Genomic DNA, 7,869 nt, shown 5'->3' with positions numbered 1-7,869 from the left:
GCAAAATGAAACATTTATTAATGACAGAAAAAAACTATGCTAATACGTTGAGTGTTTTGACCTTTGGTATAAACCAGTGAAATCCCATCATGTTAAACATTATTAATAATTGAATCTGACAATTTCCAAGTTTACAAAATGAAATAGTTCTAAGTGCGATGCCCTTTTTAAACATCGTGCCGAATGACAGCAAGGTGAAAATGGCTTCCCCCCCCCCCATTCCTGCCCCTTTTCCCTTTTTTGAGAAATTTTAGTTGGACATTGAAAGATGGGCTCCACATTTCCTTTTTCTCTGTCCAAAGTCTAATGTGATGAAGATGAATATGATCAAATTCAATTACTCTTTGCACTTATTACGTATGGCAGTCCCTGTGATATATTTCCACGAGAAGGGCTATGGTGAACATGAGGTTCTGATAATGATTACTGTCCATGATACAATTTAACGATAATGTCAGACCAAAGGAAAAGAGCATTGGTGAACATGAAAAGATTTGGCACCCACAAATTAAAAACTTTTGATGTCCACATCCTTTTGATGTCTACATCCACAGCAAAACTAACATAACTTGAAACTTAACTTTTTTAATTTACAGCACACCCAAAAATCAACATTCATAATTTTTATTCATAACATATTATGCATGTAGGCATGGCCATTACTTGATTACAGTATATAAGACACATGAGAGCAGAAAGCATTTTGATCTTACATTCATAATTATATACTGACACCAGATAGTAATGCTTACCAATTGTTCAATACGTTTAATTTATATGAATTTATCACCATGTATTTCACAGTAATTAATAATCCACACATGTCACACTTGCACCCAGTGCACCTAATCATACTTTTGTTCCTAATGTGTGCAGAATGTGTAAAATCGTTTTGATGGTATTTTAATGCCACTCATCAATTACTTAGACACTACCGTCTGTGTGTAAAACAGCTTTAAATCTGCATGTGTATGTTTAATATTATAATAAAGTAGGAGGCAGTGTGGGTGGATTGGTGAATGTTAGTTTAGTTGGTTTAGTGTAAAAACAAAACAAAAAAACACTCATACTTTTCATTGCATAATGGTAACATGTTCATTTGGTTAGGAAGAGGATTGTAAAAGTGTTTAAATGTTTTTGGTCTGACTCTGACCTGACCATAACTTACTGCATTATTTATCCTTTATACTCCCACGTGGCAAGCCTGTAACCAGCACTGTGCATGCTCTCACTTGTTTGAATATCATAGCATCAGTGACTGTAGCCTACTGCTTGTTCAAATGGACTGTAAATTAGTAGATCATGTAAAATGTTAAATATTACTTAATGAGGTTGTAGCTTTTTAGTGTCACTTACTGACTACACACACACACATATATATATATATATATATATATATATATATATATATAACATTTCATTACAGCCAAGTACATTGAATAAGCATAATAGTTTTGAATTGTATCCATGTCAAATGTAACCGAATGGAGGGTGATCGGTTTGAGTCATACGGACCAGCTATGAAGTGTTGACTGGCAGTTGGAGAGTTCCCAGTTCAACTCCTGGGCACTGCCAAAGTGCCCTGATCAAAGCACCAAACCCCCCAGCTGTATTCAGTGCATGTGTCTATTTCAGGCCTGTGTGTGTAATGTGTAAAATAACGGAGTAAAAAAAAAATATAACATATAAAAATATGATATATTACAATATACCATAAGTTAGCTTAGCATCTTGTCTCACTGTATGACATGAAGTGTTGGGGTAGTTACTCAAAAAGTCATGGATTATACATTACTAGTTACTTTTTTTTTTTAAAGTAATGCCTTAGTTTACTACATTACTCACTGTTGAAAGTAACTAGTTACATTACTTCATAACATAACCTGAAATTCACCATAATTTACTTGCCAAATAACAAAGTTAAAAAATCATGTTTGCCCAGATTAACACAAACCCATATTATAATCAGACATAACGAAGATCTCTCTTATCTTCTTTAGTATCACAAATCTGAGCCGAGCGAGGCCCCAAAAGAAGAGAAGGCCAGGCAGGCAGGAGAGGGTTTCCAAGGCTTTATTGTACTCAAAAAGGGAAAAATAACACAAACACAGGAAGCACAGGATCTAAAACAAAGTCCCCAAAAACCCAAATCCAAAAACTCACAAAGGTCCGGGGGGAAAAAAGAAAGGCAAAAACAGCGAACAAAGGCAGGGAAAAACTCACGAGGATAACAAGCCACGGAAACACATGGAAAACTGCGACAGGACGACGAACAGCATCGCACAAAAATACTAGAACGCTCTGACAAGAGACAAAGGGAATACAGAGGTTAAATACAAGAGGTAACGAGGAACAGGTCAGGTGAATCACATTAGGGCGGGGCAGGACAATCAGACAGGCGAGAAGTAAAACTAGAGACAAGACGAGACAGAGACCAACCTTCAAAATAAAACAGGAAACGTGACACATACAGACACTCAGGGGAATACAAGACAGACTACCACACAAGACCGGGGAAGAAACTAAGACACAAACACAAGGAGACAAGACAGGACCAAAAAAAACAAAGTAGGAGAAAAAGAAACAAAAGCACACACCAAAACCATAACAATCCGCACAAAATTGGTCAAGAATTACTGGCTGCCATCCACTCTTCATTATTTGTATTTTGCCCAGTATGTTTCAGAAAGATGGTAATTCCACTGTGGAAAGAGGCAACATTTCCTCATTTATGTATGCTGCCACAAGCCCACTTATTTCTGCTATGTTTACCTGCTTTTGAAAATCAAGTCTTGGCTGCTTGTCTGGTGTCCGCAACATGCTCTTTTCATCAGCATCTCAGGGTCCGGGGACTTTAGCAACTAACTTAGATTGGATACTGTGTTTGTGGTGGTGGGGTAGTGTTTGTGGCCTGGGTACAATTTACACTTTGCCATCAAGTTTTTGTCATTTCGCACAACTAATTTGAAGTAATGGGCATACCTCCACCCCTCAAAATACGTTTTAAGCTGTGGCTCTTCTATTTCTGTTTTGTCTGCTTGGACGAGTGTGATGGTGCTACGCAAACACGCACAAAAACGGTATTGTGATTGCTGAGTTATCAACAGTAATGAGATTCATTACTGCGTTACAGACAAAGTAATCTGATTACACCCCTCAAACCTGATGACATGTAGATGTGAACATATTATTCTGAATATGATGATCTGGTCCTCACTAAGGTACTACTAATCTACTATTTCAAATAGGGAGGGACTACATATAGTGGGATGTCTGACATTTTTGTGTTCCATTTTGTGCTACCTACAGTTCTCTAAAAAAGATATCAAGCAAAATGTACAAGTGTGTCAGGTTTGGTGACATTGTTAACGGCCTAATACAACATGTGAAGTTAGTCATTTGTGTGTGTGTGTCTGTTTCCTGGAGCCCAGGTCATTAAATAATCATCTTGTGTCTGACTTTGTTTAAATCAGATATGGAGAGCTTTTTTGTCCTTTGTGACATTTTGATCTCTGCTTTGTCATTAACTGAGAGGATGTGATGAAATTTACATAGCCCTAATTCTTCAGCCTGCTGACAACATATTTTTTTCCAGTGACAGCCATCTTTAATATTTAGAAGAGTACTATCCAATGCCCTTCAACTGTGCCTGCAGTATTAATGTATCCTTAATGGGAGCGGTTCCATAAATGAGCCTCAAATGGAGCTAGACACTTTAATGCTTGCTAGAATGGCTGTTATTTCCACACTTAGCCATAATAGTCTTTATTGCATATTTAATACAGTGTAGGCTTGTATTAATTGTTTAGCAGCCAAGGACTTCATTAAGTGGTTGTGATGTTCTGGATGGGTTTTCCCAGTCTTCAGCCATCCATTTGTCCCCTCTCATCTATCCTATGTATATACAGCGCTGGTGAGATTCATGCATTTTTATAGCTTTTTATGATTCAGTACTGCTGGAGGAATGCCTTTGAGTGTGTAGGAGGTAAAGTTGTTATTGTTATTAGTTATAAACCTTTCTTATTAACTAATTATTTTCTTTGTTGTTCTTAAAGAATTTTTTTTAAGTGAGGCTAGCAAGGTATGCTGTCCCACAAATATAGTTATTTATTCATAAGGATTGAGCGCCAGAGTAACACTGGTCATGTGTAAGTCAAGTTCATGTATGTTTGTCTTCTGTACGGCAGACACAGGGTAAACAGTGAAATGAAGTGTTTGAATGTCAAGACTAGATATAAAAGGGGCGCTATGCAGTTTTGTGGAGAACATGCAAACTCCACACAGAAAGGCCCTGCCTAGACCGGGGATTGAACCCACTACTTTCAATTGTAAACCCCCTCCACAAAAGCATCAGATAGAAATTCTGATTGTATCTTTTCTCTATCTTTTTTTTTTTTGGTAACAGCAGAAACAAGGTGCAAACATAATTCACAACATTTTATCGTCTTACCATACATTTAGCAGATACGGACCAACATTAGCATGCATTTGGAGCTGTGTTGCACCTAACAAATGTAGGTCTCCACCAATTGCTGAAGAAAATATCTGGCTCTATAGCTCCCAAATGCTGTTTACTAAGTAGTCAAAAATCAAGTAGTCAATTTCACCGGCATGAGAGCAATGACATTGAACCAAAACACTGAGTTAAAATCTTTTAGAAAACTCTGTACAGCAGAGTTGTGTGATAATTATCTGTGGATTTGTTGCTATGATTGACCTCTTTCACATTACACATTCATTTGACCCATTGTTATCATAAAAGCATTGCTTATAACCAGTTCAAATAGCAGCCCTGTCGTGGTAGATTACATTTGTCTCAGCACAAAGATCTCGACTTGTTTTCTATCTTAAAAGGCATTTTAGCTCCAATTACTATATCTCCAATCTCTGGAAAGCATTAGCCCCTTATCTTTATCATGGGTGTGTTTAAATATGTCTATTTAAATTGTTTGATGATAATCAGTGTGTTTGTAATCCCGCTCTGTGAATTGCTGCAGCTGGGGAAATTAATTCTAGTAATTTCTGTAAGTATCTCCATCACTTTGTTTATTGTGCTGCTGTTGTTATTTCTGAGAGACAGAGCTAGTACAGTTAATTGTTAAAGTAAACACCAGGTTTATCTTGTCTGAAATTAAATTAAATTGTTTCTATTCATACTTTGTCTACAGAAGTTGATGCAACAAAAGATTAGCTTCACTTCATTATCTTACAATTAATAACTTGATTATAAACCTGAAAGGATTTTGGATTAAATGGGTTTTTAATTTAATTATTGAGTATTTTAATGATAAAATATTAACTTACATCAAGTGCGGCCTTTGGTGGGCTTTTTTTCTCCTGAGATTCCAGAATTCAAATATGTAGGAACAATTTGATTAGATGAGACAACTTGTCCTGACTGGTACCATTATTGGACATGGAGAATGAAAGGCCATTTTTGCCTCGAAAGGTCAAACTCGCATTATAAAGGGCGCCATCATTTTGGGAGTCATTAGGAGTCGACTGCAAAGAGTTTGGAATCACAGTCCTTTTGAACTCACTTCAAAGACATCAGAGTGCTTAGCACACTGGGTTGACAGCTTCACACTCGTAAGAACAGCATGATCTTTGTCCCCTTTCACCATTTAATTCCCTGAATGGATTCAAGCTAATTGGAGATCATTATCGTGATGGTATGATGTATTAGAATGAAGTCTTCCCTCTTAAAGACCTATAGAGGCATTAGGACAAATGGGGGAAAAGACGTCTTAACAGCTGCTGAAATATAAATAAAACATGTTTTACTTCACTTCTCACACAGTTTAGCAGGTTAAGCAATGATTAATGAGAGCATACCGTTATTGCTACAGATACAAAATACCAAAACTGTGCTACAGCAGTTGTTGGTTTAAAATGATTTGCATGACGATGGAGCTTTAGGTCCAAACCCAATGAAAGTTGTCATGGCACTCTCTTAACCAGAGTATGTGGTTTCAGTGAGGACAACGTATTCCTGTGGGTGCACTAAATCCAAAGTTGATAAACACTTAAGTTAGCACCCCTGTGATTCAGCACACAGTCTAATGTACTAAGTTTGATAAGTGAAGGGCAAAACCACCCTCATGCATTTTCATCAGCAGCCCCTGGACAAGGCTCAGACACACATTTCAATACCTCAGAGAGCCCTTACACAACAGATAGGCAGACTGTAGCTGTAATGTACATCCCAGAACAGCCATTATTGGAAAGAGGTTGTGAGGATGTCGTATTGAGGAGACAGTTAAAACGGTTTAATGAGAACTTGGATACTTGCTTAGAAAATTTATGATTAAGGATAAACTTAGAGTGTCCATCGATAGACAAGCCTCAGCAAAGGCTAAATAGAACACCTAAATTTGGATTAAGGAGCATATATACCACAGACTGTGTCAGTTAGTGTGTGTGTGTGTGTCTGTGTACTGCACATATACAGTACTTCACACAAGCTTTGTAATAGGGGTCAATATCTTGACTCTTTATCTACGTAAGGCTTGTCTGAACTCTCCAACGCATTGTCTATCTCAGCAACCTTTCACTGACAGCAGAGAATGCCAGCTATAAATACTGCCCTCCAGGAACATGACATTATATCCCGGATCAAATACACAAATGTGTTTCATGGAAGTCAGCAACCAGCCATCCATAACTAAAGTTGAGTGAGCATTACGTTTGCATGAAGGTTGTTTCAAGGAAGCTTGTTAGGCTCAGGAAATGAATGCCAAACCATTTTCCTACCGTTTCCTTTCTGTTATTTCTGTAACACTCACAACTGTTTGAACCAGTTTGGTTCACATTTAAGCAAGTAAATATTTTGTATTAATATTTAAGTATATTGTTGTGAATACAACCGTGAACAATGAGCCTTTTTATGGCATTGTGCCTGTGGCCATTTTTATTTGTCCACTGTATAACCCAGAAAAAGTAAAAAGTTTGGTTCTATCCATGAATAAAAGTTCATATATGACAACAGGAAGCTAGATCAGTCAGTTATCATTTGACTGCATTACTTTAAGGGATATTTTAGTGTTTTCGAATAAGCTGGTATGACTTGTTAACCTTTCTGGCAATTTCATTCCTAGATGCATGCTAGAGACCACCCTTTCTGCCACTGGTTTGGCAAAATGGAGAACACATGGGTCATGATAGCGGGAAACTGTTTAAGCTACAATGACTTTCAAAAACAAGTTAATAATCACATATCCCAAGACTACAGTAATGATCATTCTGACAAAAAACATAGTGTGCAACAGCATTTGCTTTCAGTCTGCAAGCTATTTCACTTTTGAATGGCAGCTGTTAGCCTCAGCTATGCATGAAACCACTAGCAGTGATTGTTTCCAACGCCATTCAAGCATACAGCAAAGCTTCAGTACACCATTTTAAAATGCCGTTCTGGACCTTTAACTATTGAGACTTGAACTTGAAAAAATTCAATTAGTGAAATGTAGTGAGGAGGAGATTTCTTTTTCACCTTCCCTCGAAGACGCCCTCAGTAAAGCGACTAGGAGTCATTCCTACCTGATGTCTTAACCGTCTCAACTTGGTCCTCCAAGTTAAGCTGCTAAAAATTTGTATTAATGTGCATAACAAAGCCAAGAAAAGATGAAAAAATCTCAAAAAGGCATCAAATGACAGATTAGACATTCGGATAATATGTCACAAAAAGTTAGATTTTATTTCCATCATTTATACTTTAAAAATAACAGAAAACTAAAAAATGGCGTCTATTAAAGTTTGGGCACTCTGCAGAGTTTCTAGCATGCATTGCCCCTTTGGAAAGCTGAGACCTGACAATGTCACGGATTGTTCTCAATTATTGTCTGGAAAGACCAGGTGATGTCAACCTTAAGG

General features: G+C 37.3%; 1 long non-coding RNA gene across 1 annotated transcript in view; it reads left to right on the top strand.

Annotated features, from left to right (window-relative positions):
• Positions 1-4,033: 4,033 nt before the first annotated feature.
• LOC116692487 (uncharacterized) overlaps positions 4,034-7,869 on the top strand; it is a 9,385-nt gene continuing 5,549 nt past the window's right edge. Inside the window, exon 1 of the long non-coding RNA XR_004332709.1 lies at positions 4,034-4,045. This is a non-coding gene — a long non-coding RNA (uncharacterized LOC116692487). The remainder of the gene's footprint in view (positions 4,046-7,869) is intronic.

The sequence above is a fragment of the Etheostoma spectabile genome, chromosome 1, assembly GCF_008692095.1.
Source record: "Etheostoma spectabile isolate EspeVRDwgs_2016 chromosome 1, UIUC_Espe_1.0, whole genome shotgun sequence".
Lineage (NCBI taxonomy): Eukaryota > Metazoa > Chordata > Actinopteri > Perciformes > Percidae > Etheostoma > Etheostoma spectabile.
The sequence above is the reverse complement of the archived record's forward strand: the minus strand, read 5'-3'. Positions and strand labels throughout refer to the sequence as shown.